Consider the following 18,354-nt stretch of genomic DNA (forward strand, 5'->3'; position numbering starts at 1 on the left):
GGCTTGCCCCTAGCTCCGCCCCTGATCACGAGACCAGATGTCTCTTATGCAGTTAACCGTGTGTGTCAGTTTCTTCATATACCCAGGACTTCACATTGGTTAGCTGTGAAGCTTATTCTGCACTATGTCTATCTCACTGCCTTGTATGGTTTGCTTCTTCAGCCTGCGCCATCCTGTGAGCTCTCGGCCTTCTCAGATGCAAATTGAGCTGGTAGTCCTGATGACAGGCAATCCACGTGGGGATATGATGTGTTCTTTGGTCCTAACTTGATCGCCTGGAATGCTCGGAAGGAAGCTAGCTACAGTATTTCGTAGTAGTACTGAAGCTGAGTACAAGGCATTTGCTGATGCCACGACTGAGATTATATGGGTACAATCATTATTGCGAGAGTTGAGAGTCTCTCCCAGTCAGCCTCCAGTCCTTTGGTGTCACAACATCGGTGCTACATACCTTTCGTCTAATCCGGTATTCCATGCCCGAACGAAACACGTTGAGGTTGATTATCACTTTGTCCGGGAACGTGTCGCACAGAAGCTACTATGTATCAAGTTTATCTCCTCCAAAGATCAACTTGCTGACATCTTCACGAAGCCTCTTCCACATCCACAGTTTGTAGGTTATAGGCGCAATCTTAGCTTTGTACTTCAGGCCATAGTTAAGATTGAGGGAGGGTGTTAGACTGTATATATGTAGACTCTGTATACATCTTGTATTGTACTTCTTGGTACCTCTATATATATGAGATAGCCACACCCGTTTAGGGTGTCGAGCAGTTTTCCAACCACATGTTTTACATCCAGCACCTCGAACGACTGCGAAAACTCCAGCCACAGGAACGTCATGGCCACGGATGCCGCGCGCGCGAACACCTAGGCGGCCTCCCCGCGCCGGCGCCGCAGCACTGCGAACACTTCGCGGGTCGCGTGGAGGTACCAGGAGAGGTAGTAGGCGTAGGACAAGAAGAAGACGCGCCCCGACGAGCGGGTCCCCGAAGGGCGGCTGAGGAGCCACCGGAGCGGCATGATCCGGCTCTGGTCCCGCCACGACCAGCGTGTTTCCCGTATCCACGCAGCAGGCAGCCATCGAGGACCCCAGCCGCAACTCACCGGAGAGGCGCCGCCCCTTCTCTCTACTCTTTTCTTCCCTTGCTCTCTCCCTCCTTCCTCTGTTTTTCCTCCTCACCTCTCTGCTCATATCCCTCCCTCGTTTCTTCTCCACAGAAGCCCCAACATCATGGATGAGCTGCGCAAGAGGCTAGTCATGGCGCCCAACATCGACCCCGCAGCTCGGCAAAAGGCGACCACGGATCAGGAGGCGCACGTGCGCAGTGCAGTATGGGCGGTGCGAAACGAGGAGGTCGAGCGCCACGGACGACCCGCGATGTACCAATGCTGGCAGAAGGAGAGGGCCATGGATCGTGGTAAGCTCAGGCCGTCACAGATGAACAAGGGGCGGAGAGAGAAGGAGAATGGAGAGGAAAGAGGAGGCATCTGGGCTGAGGGGAGATTGCCGGTGTGGCCCTCCGCGACAGCGGGCGGTTTCCCGTGGGTATGGAATCGGGTGGGAGGGCATCTCTCGCGCGTGCGGTGCAGAGGAGAAATTGGGGATCGATTATCCAGCGAATCGTTTTTTTACATGTGGACTGTGGGTTGATTACGTGAAACCAGAGGGGGTTTTCTGCAAAAAGGGCGCGACGGTGAACCCGACAGACTCAACCCGTGCTTTATTATTAGGGATTGAGTTGCTCTCTACATGCAGACCATGCTCCTAAGTTGCATGAATGGGAAACTGAGAATGTTGATATCTTGAGTTCGTCGAGATCAAGACCAGCTCTATAGGTTCTAGACACATTGATGGCTCTCCTCTCCTCTCCTCCTCCTCCCCCGCGCCCTTCCTCCTCTTCCTCCCCATCGTCCTACTTCTTTCGGCAACCGTGGTCTGTCCTGGCCTCTGCCCTCCCCCGTGTTTCTCCTACGTCTCCGGCGTCGGCCTCTTCCCTTGTCGTTCCCCCGCTTCCGTCCATGGCTCCCCTCCTTGTCCTCTCTTTCTTTGGATCTGGCTCTGGCAACAAGTTTTGGGCCCTCTCATCGGTTGGGGGCGAGGATGACTCTTACTCCGATTTTGACCTCCCCACTCTCGCCTCGGCCTCTCCTCCTGCCGTGACGCCACCACTGAGGTTGAGGCCGATGGCACGCGCCCGGAAATTTGCCCCGGGTGGGCGCGGCTAGTCGGTTTGCTCGGCTGCAGTGGTTGGATCTGGCTGGATCCAGGTTGGGCATGGCTGCCGACGTGGTCGTTCGGGGACGGCTTCCTTGCCGGTCCGCGCTGCTCTTGGGATCGCTGCTATGCGGGATGGCGGTCGGGCGCGTTCGCCTTGCTCCTCTCCGTCCTCGTTGCCGGGGGGCAGGCTGGGTTCGGTGCTGCTGGCGACGGCGCTGGCCGCTCCCCCCTCGCCTCTAACCCTAGACCGGGTTCCCATTTAGGAGGCTTGTGGGCCCTCTGCTCGACCCATTTTGACACGATCTGGGCCGTCCCTTCTAATTGGGCCGCCTTCACCGTCATCTACTATCAATTTTGGGCCCTGGGCTTATCTTGGCCTAGTTGCCCTCTCCCCTTATGCCGAGCCCGGCCTGTGTGGTCCCTCCTGGCCTGGCTAGTTCATGATATTTATGGGTCCGCAAGGGCTCTGCCCCCCCCCCCCATTTCTAGGGTTTCCTGCCTCTCAATCCAATCTGCGCCGTTGTCGACTCCGCATCCCAATCTACCGCAGATCTTCCCCTCCACCTCTCTCCCTCTCCTTCACGGCTGTTGTGGACATGGATGGATCCCGTGGGTCCTCGAGCGAGGCCGTGTCGGGCCAAAAGCGGCGGCGGGAGGACTCGAGCGACGGGGTGATGGATCTGGAGCTCAAGGCGTCCCTCCACTCGAAGCTTGAGGTCGAGCAGGTGGCTCGGCCGCAAGTGGCCCGCGACCATGAGGCCTGGGCGGCGGGGCCCGAGTGGCTCCAGAAAGATGAGCACGCACGGTCGCCTGTGGCGTCTGCGGTGGTTTCAGGGTCGGAGGCCCCCAGATCGGGCGGATCCGGGGTCGATCCCTGGGAGGCCGCGGTGGTTGCTGGTGGCTCTGGTCCTAGTGCCCGTTCTCCTCCTCCTCCTTCGCGCGGCCCGTTCCCTTCGGCTCTTGGCGGTGGTCGAGATTATGGTCCCTCGTCGGGTCCCGGCGGCCGCCAGATGGGGCATGGGAGGCGCTGGATCTGGTCCCTTTGGGCGTCGTTCTCCAGTGTCTGGTCCCGACTCGTCTTCTGCTGCCATGGGCGATGGTTGCCCCCTCCCCCTCCTTCGCCGGCTTGTCCGCCCCCTCCACTTCCCTAACCACCGAACCCTAACCTCACTTGTTTCGCTTGCCACCAGCCCGGCCATTTCCAATCCCGCTGCTTCAATCCACCTTTCTGCCTAATCTGCAGAGAAGATGGCCACCTCATGGTAGGTTGTCAGAATCGTCGCAAGCCTGATTCTTTTATGCTCTTCGATCAAGGCCTCCCTGGGTGCTCATTCTATGCTCTCGATAGCGAGATCCCTCAGGTGGCTGTGGCCCCTGCGCTCTCTAGTGACTATTTTCTCCATCAAAGATCACAAAATATCCTCCCAGACCCTCCTGGACAAACTCAAACTGTGGGATGACGGAGGTTGGGATTGGCAGATCCGGCAGCTCTCTGACTTTGATTTCGCAGTGGTTTCCCCCTCCAAGAGTAGCCCCAAGATGATCTCCTGTTGCACAAGGTTCACTTTACCTCTCAACCAGGTCGTTGTGTCTGTGAAGGCGGCTTCCAATGGTGCTAAACCTATCCCCTCCCTCTCAGAAACCTAGGTCCTTGTCGATGATATCCCTCCTACTTTGCACTCTGTTGAATCCGTGATGGCATTTGGTGTTTTGATCGGCAAGCCCATCATGGTGGACCCAGACTCCCTCTCTGTCCTTGGCCTCGTCCATCTCAAGCTCTGGGCGGTGGACCCCCTGTGTATTCATGGATCTGTTGATGTCTTTCTTTCGTCTGATGGCTTCAGGCTGCGGGTCCGCGTGGAGGGAGGCGCTAATCCCAACATCCCTCCTCGCCCACCTCCCCCTCCGGCTGAGAACCATGACAGAGGGGGCGATGATGCTGCCAACTTGATCAATGACTCGCGCCCACGCTTTACGTCCTCAGAATGGGATGTAACGGGCTCGGAATCCAGGGAACTCTTCAAGGATAGTACCCCGCAGGGCAAGAATGTTGGAAAGGATGTGATGGTGGAGAAAGTGTCTGATCAGGCTGCCCCGGTTTCCCCCCAGCTGGTACTCCTGTCTCTAGGGTTTGCTCCAACCTGCCTGTTCGTCCGGGCTCTCCATCTCTGTCTGGCATTGAAGACCTCCCTGCCTTTCCTACGCGGGCTACGGCTGGCTCCATCCCCAAGCGCAAATCTTTTGTTCGGAAGTTCTCGGCGCGTAGCCGGGCCTCCTCGGGCACCAAGGTCTCCGCGTCAGGGCTTTGTTGTCGCCTGGATGCTAATATGGGTGATGTGGCGGGCTAGGCATCTCCGGTGGTGCCGCGCTCTACTCCGATCCGTTCCCCTTCTTCAACAGCACGCAAGAGTGGTCAGATCCGTGACAGTGGAATGCGGGTGGCTGACAAGGCTGCCCGTCGTGCGATGGCTCATGATCTTCCAGCTTCAGGGACTCTTCCAGCCCATCCTTCATCGGTTCCCTCTAATTCCTCGATCCTCCTCCCATATTAGGCTTGTTCTGCCTGCGTATTCGGATGATCATCTGACAAAGGTTCTCAAGGATGTTGGTATATCGCTTGATCATAATGTTGGGTCTCCCTCCTCCCTGCTTGCTCTAATTAGGGCCAATGAGGTGGCCCAGGCTGCTATTGCCAAAGCAAAAGAGATTTCGGCGGCTCCTCCTGCTCCTCCGGTTGTGGGCCGGGGGGGGGGGGAGGGTTTCAGAGGGAGGGAACAAGCTAGTTCTGCTACCCCCTGAGTCTTTGCGAAGAAGGGTGCCCCTAAACATGCTAAAACCTGCTTGGCACCCTGCAGATCGAGCTTACGTATTAAGAACTTGTCCTTCAAATGAAAGCGCTTCTCTGGAATGTTAGAGGTTTCGGGGCTCGGGGGCGCCGGGACCAAATCAAAGACGTTGTCAGGGGCAATAATATTGATCTGATTGGACTGGTTGAGACCTTTAAAACCTCCTCCCTTCATGAGCTTTCTGCAGCTACTGGTGCCGACCGTTTTGACTGGAATTTTCTTCCCTCCTCGGGCCACTCGAGTGGCATTCTTATTGGCTCTAAATGTGATGTTTTTGACTTTGTAACCTTCGACCATGGTATTTTTTGTGCTAGTGCTATTGTGTTTCACCGCCAACTCAATACTCTCTGGGAAGTAATGGTGGTTTACGGCCTGGAGGATCATTCCCTTTCCCCCTTATTCCTGGACGAAATCTCTAATAAGGTCTAATCCTGCATCCTTACCCTCTTGATTGGTGGTGATTTCAACTTGCTGCACTATCCGACCGATAAGAACACCAATAACTTTTCATGGGCGCTAGCTGATGCTTTTAACGATTTTATTAGCTCTTGCGCTCTTCATGAGATTCCGAGGGTGGGATCTAGGTTTACTTGGACTAGTCATCAGGTTTCTCCTATTTTCTCTGTCTTGGATCGTGTTTTTGTCTGCCCGAGTTGGGAGTCCCTTTTTCCGCTTGCCACTCTCAAAACAAAGGCTATCGTAGGTTCGGACAATGCTCCACTCATTCTTGATGCGGGGCTTCACTACGCTTCCACTCCTCCTCGGTTCTAGTTTGATGCCTCTTGGCTCCTTATCGAAGGCTTTGGTGGACTCCTCGGGTCTAGAATTTCTGATCTTCTCTCGACTGCCCGTCGCTCCTTCGGCCCCATGGATGACTAGCACCATTGCTCGTATTCACTGGGCAAGTTTCTGCGTGGCTGGTCTAGTAATCAGGCGGCGCAGGACCGTAGAGATAAAGCCCTCCTCGTGGCCCAGATTGATGCTTTAGACTCTCGGGCTGATTCTTCTGGCTTGTCTTATTTTGAATGGGCCTTGCACTTTTCCCTTGAGCAATCTCTGGTGCAGCTGCATCGTCTTGCAGAATTATATTGGCGCCAGAGGGGCACGATCAACTGGATGCTTAAAGGAGACTCCCCCACTGCTTATTTTTTGCCATTGCCAATGGGAGGCGGTGTAGATGCATGATCGACAGCTTGATGATCGAAGGGCCAGGGTTTCAGACCAAGGCATCATCATGAATCACATAGTTGATTTCTTCTCCTCCCTCCTCTTTGCCAAACCTGATTAGGGGTTCAGAATATCTTCTTCCTTTTGGAACCAAGGGGACAGGGTGTCCCCGGATAAAAACCTTGCTCTTATGGTCCCTTTCTCTGAAGAGGAGATTTTTAACTCTATTAACAGAGCTAATTCTAATTCTGCATCTGGCCCAGATGGCTTCTCTATTCCTTTCTTCAAAACTTTCTAGCATCAACTCAAGAATCTTATTTGTGCGGTTATTCAAGGGTTCTTTTTGGGGACGGTGGACATTTCTAGGCTCAACTATGTGATTATCTCTCTCATTCCTAAGATTAAGGGTGCGGAGCTCATTTCCCAGTTTAGGCCTATTGCGCTTATCAATAACTTTGCCAAATTCCCCGCCAAATGCTTGGCTACGCGTCTTACTCCTATGGCTCATCGTAACCTCTCGCCAACCCAATCTGCCTTTGTTAAGTGGCGTTTTATCCTTGATGGGGTCCTCTGTTTACATGAGATCACTGTTCAAGATATCTTTCGATATTCCTATAAATCGGCCGATTTATCTCTTACCGTTGTCTGGCCGATAAGATAAATAGGCCGATTAATCAGGCGATATGGCGATAAATCGACCGATATGACGATAAACTATCCTATTTACCCCTTATCATGGGTCGACCGATAAGTTCCTGATAAGCGATATCCCCAACATTGCATGAGATCGTCCATGATATTCACAAATCAGGCAGCAAGGCTGTTATTCTTAAACTAGATTTTGAAAAAGCCTATGACTCTGTGAGTTGGGGCTTCTTAAGACAAGTTCTGTTTGCTAAAGGCTTTGGCGGTGGTGTGGTTCATCGAATCATGCAGTTGGTCGTGGGTGGCCATACTGATATTTCTGTTAATGGGAAAGTTAGCAATTTTTTTAAGAACTCTAGAGGCCTGAGGCAAGGTGACCCGGCCTCTCCCATCCTATTCAATTTTGTGGCGGACGCCCTTTCTAATATTCTGTCTAGGGTTGCGGGGGCTAGCCACATTACTCCTGTTAGTTCTCATCTTATTCCACAAGGGATTACCCACCTTTAGTGCGCTGATGACACGATTATTATGGTGGAACTTAATGATCACTGCCTTGCCCACCTCAAATTTCTTCTTCTTTACTTCGAGGCTATCTCTGGTCTAAAAATCAACTTCTTCAAAAGTGAAGTCATTGCCACTGGGGTCCCGAAAATCGAGGCGCTGCGTGTTGCCCGCTTACTGAATTGCTCTTTTGGCTCCTTCCCTCTTAAGTATCTGGGTCTTCCTATAACCTCCGACAAACTCTTGGCTAAAGACTTTGCTCCTAAGGTGGCCAAAGTTGGCAATCGTGTCATGCCCTGGAGGGGTAGATATAATGCTCAGGCTGGTAAAGTTGCCTTGATTAATGCCTGCCTTACTTACCTCCCAATGTTCCTTATGGAATTCTATCTACTTACGTTTGGCACTCACGCTGGGTTGGACAAACATAGAGGTGCCTTTTACTGGAATTCGGATGACAACAAACACAAATATCGCATGATCAAATGGGACATTATTTGCAGACCAAAAAGCCTTGGGGGCTGGGTATTATTAATACTCTTGTCATGAGCAAATGCTTGATCATCAAATGGTGGTGGAAGATCATGACCACCACCTCGGATAAACCTCTTTTGTTGAACATCCTAAAAGCTAAGTATTTCCCTTCTTCTAGCCCTATGTTTGCTCGCGCCTCGGGGGCTTCTCAATTCTGGAAAGACCTTGTTAAACTTAGGCCTATTTTCCAAGACCTCGTCAAGTTTGTTGTTCAGAACGGCAGATCCACTAGATTTTGGCTTGATTGGTGGTGTGGTTCGACTACGTTGGCAAACTCTTTTCCTGTTCTTTTTTTCTTATTGTCCTCACCCTTCTTCTAGCCCTATGTTTGCTCATGCCTCGGGGGCTTCTCAATTCTGGAAAGACCTTGTTAAACTTAGGCCTATTTTCCAAGACCTCGTCAAGTTTGTTGTTTAGAACGGCAGATCCACTAGATTTTGGCTTGATTGGTGGTGTGGTTCGACTACGTTGGCAAACTCTTTTCCTGTTCTTTTTTTCTTATTGTCCTCACCCTGAGATCTCAATCTTTGAGCTCTCTGCCAATAATTGGGATCTGCAACTTCGTCGCTCTCTTTCTCCTGAAGAGTTGGTTGACTGGCAGCGCCTTGTTTCCTTCTTCCCTGTGCCCTCGGAGGAGGAGGACTCGGTGGTTTGGCCCCACTCCCCTTCTGGTTGTTTTTATGTGAAATCGTTATATGGTAGGCTGATCTCGGGATCCACCACTTCCAAATTCAAGTGGATCTGGAGGGCTTGTATTCCTCGTAAGATCAAGATTTTCCTCTAGCAAGCTTCTCGCGGGCGGTTGCCGGCTGGTGACCAGATCCGCAAACGTAATGGCCCTGGGTTTGACCGATGCGCCCTCTGTGGGTTAAGAGAAGACATGATGCATGTTTTCTTTAATTGTGTTCTGGCTAAACTCCTCTGGTGTTGTGTCAGATCTTGGTTGAATGTATTCTGGAGACCGTCCTCTTTCTCAGACCTTCGACTCTTGGCCAACAACCTGGTTGGGGCCCAAAGGAGAATGATTTGGGTGGGCTTTGCAGTGATGTGCTGGACTCTTTGGACGACAAGAAACAAATTTACTATTAAACATGTTTTTCCTGCTAAACCTGCTGATGGCTTATTTAAAACTTGCATATTCTTGCAGCAGTGAAGATTATTGATTAAGGAGAAGGACAGAGATGCGTTCGATATGATGATATCCAAGATCCGGGCTTCTGCTATCTTCCTTTCTCCAGTTCAAGCCGGCAGTTAGGATTTGTTGGCCCTGATGTTGCTGTCTTTAGTCTCTCCGGTCTGCTTGCCATGTACTGGCGTGGGAGCCATGTACGTTCTACTTCAGCCTGTGAGGTCTGGTTGATACTCTGTGTATTTTGTGTGGATGTTCGATGTGGATGGTTATGACTCTACCTGGTGGCTTTATTTATAAAGTCGAGCTCTAGCCTTTTCTCTAAAAATAGTTACTAGACAACCTTACACAGAAGGGCGACATGGACAGGATTCCGTCTAGGCTATCAATAATTTCCACAGTAAGCCGAAGTAGCTAAAAATAGCTATACGGGCAACATATCGTCGAGTCCTCGGCAACGGCTAATTCCACCGCCTAAAAACAAACACTAGATACATACCGATCCTTTAATTTTTCTTAAAATCACATCAGTGTTTGTGGGGCGCGCATAGCTATATATTTCCGAGATATCCAGGAATTATAGTACTAATAAATTGAAACATATTGCTATATATAAATAGTGATTGACTGCATGAGAACGAACTCTGCCCAAGCGGGCTAAGATAATTTCTGGTTTTCTTACTGACATGTTCTTTTCTTTTGTGATGGTTGATCGTCATTATTTTGTTGAATACTTTGGACGATACCGTGCAAATTGAAAAAAAAAACAGTCGTAGTGAAAGATAGTCCCCAAGGGAAAATTCCATGAAAGTTACAAGGTGATGGACCAAAGCCTCTTCGAGTTTGAGCCAACAAGGCGAAGCAGATGACAACATCTCTTACAAAACGAAGTGGGCATGGAGGCTATCCCATTATTCTCTATACATGCTAGTCATGCTCCTAAGTTGCATGAAGGGGAAGTTGTGGAAAGCTATCAGCAAGATTCAGCACCTCTTGCGCATTGGGGCAGTTCGCACCATTGGCAACGACAAGTCTATGGTCTTTTGGTTAGACCAATGAATTTGTCAGCCCCTCTCGCAAGCGAGTTCCATGGAGTGTTCTCCATCGCCGCGACCCCAGACACCTTGGTTAGTGACATTTGGAGCCTCTGTTCCACCGATCCTTGCGACCTGATGAGAGGGGTGAACAAAGGCGATTTGTAACCTTGTTAACTGTTGTATCGCCATCGAACATGGACTACTCATTTCATTGGACGTTAGAGCCTTCTGGCCAGTTCTCGACTAGCTCCCCATATAGAGTGTTGCATGATGGGGGAGCCATATTCTAGGTCATGGACATATGGAAGGTCAAGCTCCCTACCAAGATCAAATTATTTCTATGGCAATATGTTTGTGATCCGCTTCCTAGTGGAGTTGAAGCCCAGAATGACCCCGATGACATCCTTTGCACTTTATATGGTGCAATGGAGGATAGTGATCACATCTTTTTCTCCTGCATTAGAGAGGTGTACTTGGACCCCGGCTTCGTTTATGGATATCCACACCCACCCTTAGTAGTAGACTGTTTGGCTCCACTCGTACTGTTACGTTGCTTGGTTTCGTGGTTATAGCTTGGGTTGTATGGCGAATCCGTAACAAAGCTCGTACTGAAGGGATGTTCATCAAACACCATGTTGATGGCATTTACAAAATGACTATCTTTCTACAGCTATGGAAGCGGTTTGGCAGGACCCAGGGATCATTGAAGCCTTCAGTCGCCGTCTTCGCATGCATTCTTCGGCTTCTTTGGGTCTCAGGGAGGGGACCGTGGTCATGTCCACTAATCGGTCATCACCTTGAGCGTAGGGACCTTTGGGTTTGCATCACACGTGTGGGCTGTTGAACCACCCACCCTTTTGAGGGTTTATAGTAGCACTTAGACTTTCTGTTACTGTTGAACCTGTAAACCGTAAGGGCTTCAAATCATTAAAGTCGAGCAAGCGTCTCTTTTTTAAAAAAAGCGAAGAAAAATTTAGGAGAGCAACAGTCCTAGCAGCGGTATCGGCCTCTCTAGTCCATCCAAATCAAGATCAACTATATCACAGTTCAACCTCAACAGTTCTTGGTAGTGATCCATGATCTATCACAACACCTCTTATTTGCGGCAAACCAGAATAGATACGGAAGGGATCGTCGTCAACTTCTATATGAAGCAACTACTTCCATCGCCAAAAGCAGACACTAGACACCCTTAAATTCAAACATTCTCCAACTCACAAAAAGGAAAATCAGCCCTTCGATATTTGATTTCAACGTCAACGAGAGAGAACCAGTCAAAGCAAGGAGACAGTCCTAGGTACGGAGTAACAAATCAAGAGCCACTGGAAGAAAATATATACACAAAGGTAAAGCTGGATCAGAGTACTCCAAACGGCGCACGGTACATTGAATTAAAGTATGATACATCTATCAAGTGATGACTAACAAGAAGAAGAACAATGCTACAACTTGATCTGGAACAAGGATATCTGCCGTTTCCACTCCACACATCATCCATCATTGATTCGCGCTGGAGTTTTCACCTCAGTCAGACAACTGGCATTAACACCAAAGAAAGAAAATCAAGACACAGAAGGTTAAAATTAATTTCATAAGACAACATGACCACTGGTGCAGGAAGAAAACATACCACCGATCAATATGGCCCCATGGTGGACCAGGTCGCTATAACCTCAGCTTTGAACTCGTCACCGATCGATACTTTACCACTGACAAATGAACATTTCTGTGAAATGAAAGTGAGGAAACGGGAATATGTCTTTGGTTCTGGCTCTCCATCCATCACAACATCAGGCCTTTGGTATTGCGCCGACGCTGCCTTCTGGGGCACGAACCTCTTCGCACACCCCTTGTGCACAGTATCCTTAGAGGTGATGTCAAATTTAAGCTTTAGCTCATGACCCAGTTGGACAGTAACAACTGATGATATAGGGAACACTGATTGTGCAGGAGAAGAATCAGTAGACCCATCATACAGCACAATTGCATCCGAAAGTCCACTTGTAAATGCAGTTACTGCCTTCACGCCCCAAGCTGGACTAGCCATTGAAATCTCAATGTCAACTGTTGCTTCGATGCCCTGCCTAAGGAAAGCATAATGGAAGTCCACTGGGCCAAGCTTGCAAAAAAGCCTCGACTTCAGTGTAGTGCCACGCAGAATCATGTGATCTGTATATTCAATGCAACCATCAGCTAATACATAATCCATCTCAGCGTTGTCACTGCCATTAGACTTGACCTTCAGGCTGTACTCAAGAAGAACACCATCGAGAATAGAGTTCCCACGAACAGGAGATATGAGCGGCAACGTCCGGGAATCCTATTTTAAATACAAAAGAAATGCTCAATCAACGGTAATGTTTTGAATGACAGAAAGAGAGTGCCAGTAGGAATCAGGGATCTTAAATTTCAAGTATAACTAGCACTACTGTTACACCCAACTCATTACTTTATAATGACATGTTGCGTTGAGGTGTTGCCAGCAAACACATTTCCTGCTCCTTGCACATATATAAAGTCTGATGTATATAAGTACGTAATGCATCCTCGTAGATTACAGGATAGCAGACTATCATCTGAAGTATATAAGTACATAATGCACATGCTAAGAAACTATAGAATAACTTGAACGATATGCACAGAATTTAATAATATCATATCTTAGTTTCATTACCGCTCAATGCTCTTAATATGCACATAGCAAATCAAGATACCCTGACTGCATTGGTTGTACAATTCTTTATTACATACACCAGTTTTAATTCTAGCCAGGCTCTTCTAAGCTGCATTATAGAAGAAAAAGTTGATACCAACTAGGGAAAGCCCTTGGCTTTTTATAAAAGAAATGACCTGAGCGCCCCACGGAGTCTGAGACTCAAACACGTTTGGGCTGCGTGTGCACTCGCACAATTTACAGAGTGACACTCTGTTCCAGATATACTAACAAAATCATGTTGCCATTTAAAGAGAAAGCTTAAAAAGATGATCATATTTTACTCAAATCACATTAACTGACCGGTGTTATCTCGTGCGCCTGCTCTCTAGGACAGTTGAAGATGTAATTGCGCAGACAATCCAACTCATCCCGAATAGCAATGAACCCATATACTAGCATGCTCTGATCACGCAGGAAGTCGCCAACATATCTGAATGAGAATATTTGGAGCATAGTCAATACCGGGTAGTCTTTTCTTGGCTCTGTGAATCGTTTGCTTGTAAGGGGAGCTGAAGAAGTACAGAAAAAGAATATCAGCAGTACAGTAGTGTATATAGATGCTTAATTGAAGATGATAATGATAGAAATTTCACTTGGATTGGTGTCGTTCAATGGATAGAGTCTGTAGTACGTGAAAAAGGAAGCTGGTTCTGGACATCGAGGTTGAATAGAAACAGTGAAGAACTGATCCTTCTCAGGAAGGGTTGCATTTAGCTCATCGATCTTCTTCCAATATTCTCTGATTTCTTGCATATACTTGTCTGAATTTTTCATAGCTGGCTCTGAGGGCAACAAGAAGAGGCCATCAGTTCATCATGCCAATAGTAAAAAACATGTTGGAACTGAAACCAGCAAATAGGAGAAAAAACTACAAAGCTTGCAAATTCTGTAAACCATAGACTCAATAAATGCTACCGATCCATATTAATCGTCGCTGATTTAGTATATCCCTCCGATCCATATTAATTCTCACTGATTTTAGTGTACTAAATCTGCAATAATTAATATGGATTGGAGGGAGTACTAAAATTGTGAAAGAACAGCATGGCTGATATATTAGCGCTCCTATTAAGAACTCTCAGATAATAGCGCTGCTCCTAAGAACTGTCGCAGATATACTACGCTGCTAGTGATCGAAGAATCAAACAAATAGCAAAGCATATTTTGGGAATTTGATTCTAGTTTACATCCAATTGAAGAAATTTTTGCAGCTTAAACATCAGAATCATACCGCGCCGAGGACAAGAACACGGGTGGCCTGCATCGGCGCATGATGGGCAGATTCCGCCGTGCCATCAATGACCTCGCCTTGAAGGAGATATATCTCAACGGGTGTCGCTTCACATGGTCGAATGAGCAATCGCCGCCCACGCTAGTGCACCTTGACCGCGTCCTTTGCACGTCGGACTGGGAAGATGCGCACGGCGAATGCCATCTCCGGTGCCTCGCTTCGGTCGTGTCGGATCACTGCCCGCTGCTGCTTGATTGCTCCCCCATGCCGGCTGCGTGCAAACGCTTCCACTTCGAGGACTATTGGCTCAGACTTGACGGCTTCCATGACACCGTTACCGCGGCGTGGAGCTCGGTGCAAGACGACGACCCATTCCGGCGGCTGGTCAAGCGTCTGCAGGCCTCTGCTCGCCGCTTATCAAGCTGGAGCGCCAAGGCCACGGGCAACATTTGGGACAAACTCGCCATATCCCGCGAGCTGATCATGCGCTTTGAAAAAGAGCGGGAGGACCGAGTACTCTCGCCTCCGGAGGAATGGCTCCGCAAGCAGCTCAAGCTCGCCTACCTCGGCATGGCATCTGTGGAGCGCACGATCGTTCGGCAGCGTGCCCGGATCGCGTTTCTTAAGGACGGCGATGCCAACACGAGCTTCTTCCACCGGCAATGCTCCTATCGGCGTCAGAAGAACCGCATATATAGCCTCGACGTCGATGGGCAGGTGCTCACGGATCATGAGGAGATGGCCGAGGCAGCATTTTCACACTTCGATGGCTTGCTGGGCACTGCTGTAGACCGGGCGCACACGCTGGACCTCTCCCAACTCATCGCGCCAGGCGACCTCGCATGCCTAGACGCGCCATTCAGCCAGGAGGAGATATGGGACGCGGTCAAACGCATGCCAGCGTGCAAAACACCCGGACCGGATGGCTTCACCGCGGAGTTCCTGCGTGCCTGTTGGAGCATCATCCGCCAGGACATATGGGAAGTCTTCGAGCTGCTATACACGCTGTGTGGCCGCGGGTTCAGCAAGCTTAACCAAGCGCTGCTAACCTTGCTGCCTAAGCACGCGGACGCTCACAAGCTCGGCGACTACCGGCCGATCTGCCTGATCCACATTGTGGCCAAGATCTTCACGAAGGTCCTGTCATTGCGCCTCGCCCCCAAGCTTGACACCCTTGTCAGCCGCAACCAAAATACGTTCATTGCCGGACGTAGCCTCTACGACAATTTCGTTCTAGTCCGGCAATCCCTCAAGATGTTGCACCAACTTGGCGCTCCCAGGATCATGCTAAAGCTGGACCTCACACGCGCCTTCTTGACTCCATCTCTTGGCCCTTTCTCTTTGAGGTACTGCCCCAGTATGGGTTCGGGGAGCGATTCCGGGAGTGGCTGGCCATTCTGCTCTCCTCGGCTAGCACGCGGGTCATGGTTAATGGAGTCCCCGGCCCTCCAATATGGCACCGTCATAACCTGAGACAAGGCGACTCCACCTCCCCGCAACTATTCGTGCTAGCGGTGGACACCCTTGGGAGGCTGACGCGTCTCGCTCTACAAACGGGTATCCTCCAGCAGCTGCACCCCCGGCGAGCCATCCCGGCAATATCTCTTTACGCCGACGATGTGATGCTTTTCTGCCATGCCACTACCGAGGAGATTGCCGCTGTCAAAGGCATCCTGGACATATTCGGTACGGCGTCTGGGCTACGGGTGAATTACGCCAAGAGCTCGGCCACAATCCTTCATGCCGACGACCACGGTGAGGGGCTGTTGGAGCCACTGGGGTGCCCGTCGTGGCCCTGCCAGTCACCTATCTGGGCATCCCACTCTCCGCTCGCCGCCCATCCGCAGCCCAGCTGCAACCCCTCGTCGACGCTGTGGCGGGCCAGCTACCCTCCTGGAAAGCTTGGCTGATGAACAAATCGGGACGACTAGCGCTTGTCAAGTCGGTGCTCAGTGCGATACCGATCCATCAACTGCTAGCGCTAGCGCCTCCAAACAAAACCCTGAAGCAATTGGAGAAGATTCAGCGCGGTTTTCTTTGGGCCGGCCGCGCGGACGCCCACGGTGGTCACTGCCACGTCAACTGGCGCCGGGTCTGCCGTCCGCTCGAATATGGTGGCCTCGGCGTCCGGGACCTCGAGCGCACGGGACTATCACTCCGGCTGCGCTGGCTATGGCTCGCGCGCATGGACACGGATCGAGCTTGGAAGGGGCTGGACCTGCAATTCACGACGGAAGAGCGAGCGCTCTTTTACGCTTCCACGACCATGGCCATCGGTGACGGCAGGACAACCCTTTTCTGGGAGGACCGCTGGGTCGGCGGCCAATCCGTCCACGAGCTCGCTCCCATGCTTATCCAGTGCATCCCCAAACAACGCAAGAAGTCCAGAACGGTGGCGGAGGCCCTCGCCGGCAACAGCTGCGCGCGTGACATCCATGACCTGCTCGGCCTCCCGGAGATTGGGCAGTACCTAAAGCTATGGCACCTAGTCCAGCATGTAGAGCTGTCCAATGAGCCGGACAGACTGCTCTAGAGATGGACAGCCAACGGTGTCTACACAGCCCAATCCTGCTACCGGGCAACCTTCCAGGGCACGACGAGCTGCGATTCCTGGAAACTCATCTGGAGGAGCTGGGCACCGCCCAAGGTGAAGTTCTTCCACTGGTTGGCGTGTCGAAGATCACTGCTGGACCGCGGAGAGACTCGCGCGCCGTGGCCTGCAACACACCCACGGTGCCTTCTGTGCGACCAGGAACCGGAGACGATTGGACACCTGATGCTTGCGTGCCCATTCACCAGGCAGACTTGGCATGAGGTCCTTTCTTGGCTACGCCTACCGGCACCGGCGCCCGAGCACGACGGCTCGCTCATGGATTGGTGGCTGCGCGCAAAGGAATTCACACCGCCAGCGCTTCGCAAGGCACTCAAATCTGTGGCGCTCTTGGTGCCGTGGATGGTTTGGAAGCATAGGAACGCGTGTGTTTTCGATCATGTGAGGCCTTCACTGAATGAGCTTGTAGACAGGATTAAGGACGAGACCCGATGTTGGGCAAAGGCCAGAGCTCAAGGGCTCAAGGTCGTTTTGCCACCATCCAGAGATGTCCACTCAGGCCCTCCTGGCTGTGTAAAGCTACCTCCTAGGAGGATGTAAATTCCCCCCTTTCTTTCCAATTTAATGAAACGCAAAAGCCATTTGCATTTTCTCGAAAAAGAATCTTACGAGCGAGCAGACAAGTAATTAGTACATCTATATATACACACTACTGTACCCGAAGAACATGAATTTTGCAGCTTAAACATGAGGAATCATATCTGAATGAACATTTTGCATGCTGAAACACAGATAGGGATGGCCGGAGGTCACCAATAAGGGCCCTCTGTTGAGGGTTCACCACCAGCGGACAAGGTCGTTCAGCCAGAGGGACCCTCGTCTCCCATGGTACCTCCGAAAGCTCTGGCCGCTCCAGGCTAACATGGGACACAGACAGGCTCGTCTCCGGAGGCATGGCCGAATCGGAGCGACGTTCGCGGTCCGGGGGCTGGGATCGGAAGCGGAGGTCCAGGGCCTATCTCGAGGGAGCAACTAGTTAACGAGCGCTTCTTCGGAGGAGCGCTTGTAACGAGTGGTTCGGGAGCGCTCCGCGCGTGACAAGTGTCGCGCATGGAGCGTTCCCGCCAGGGAAAATCAGGTGGCGTGGTTGGTTCCCGGTTTTCCCTTCCCGGTTTGCGGTTTCATGTGTTTTGCAGTTCGACTCTCATACTACCATATTTTTCTGTTTTGCCTTTCCGTCAAAAACACATAAAAAATACCAGTTCGTGCGCTTGGTTCCCTGTTTTCCTTTCTGGTTTCTTTTTTGTTCTCATTATATTTCCGGGTAATGGAGATTTATGGGGTAGTTACCGGCGGGGACTACTAACACTATCAAATATGACCTTTCAAGTAAGGAAAAAAAGCAACTTTTTAATGTAAAACAGCAGTCTTCAGAATTGTTCAATCGTGTGACTTCTTTATAGGCACATGTGAACACTAGGAGAGGCACGGGTGTATAATTTTACTAAATTGAAGAAAAGCGCCTTCGGCGCGAGGGAACCTCCTGCTCGCCTTCGGCTCATTTAATTTTCATAAACATCTTGAAGGGGGGGGGCATAGGTCGAAGTGTGTGTTGGTCGTGCAGCGTGCTGGTTCGTACGCGCGTTGTTCGTCGTTGTGTGACACGGCGCCTCCGGCGCGAGGGAACCTCCTACTCGCCTTCGGCTCGTTTAATTTTCATAAACATCTTGAAGGGGGGCATAGGTCGAAGTGTGTGTTGATCGTGCAGCATGCTGGTTC

General features: G+C 50.7%; 1 pseudogene; it reads right to left on the reverse strand.

The window, feature by feature from the left end:
* The window catches only part of LOC119350650, a 26,880-nt pseudogene extending 25,821 nt beyond the window's left edge, over positions 1–1,059 (reverse strand).
* Between the last annotated feature and the right edge of the window lie 17,295 nt (positions 1,060–18,354).

This window comes from Triticum dicoccoides, chromosome 1B (genome assembly GCF_002162155.2).
Source record: "Triticum dicoccoides isolate Atlit2015 ecotype Zavitan chromosome 1B, WEW_v2.0, whole genome shotgun sequence".
Taxonomy (NCBI): Eukaryota; Viridiplantae; Streptophyta; class Magnoliopsida; order Poales; family Poaceae; genus Triticum; species Triticum dicoccoides.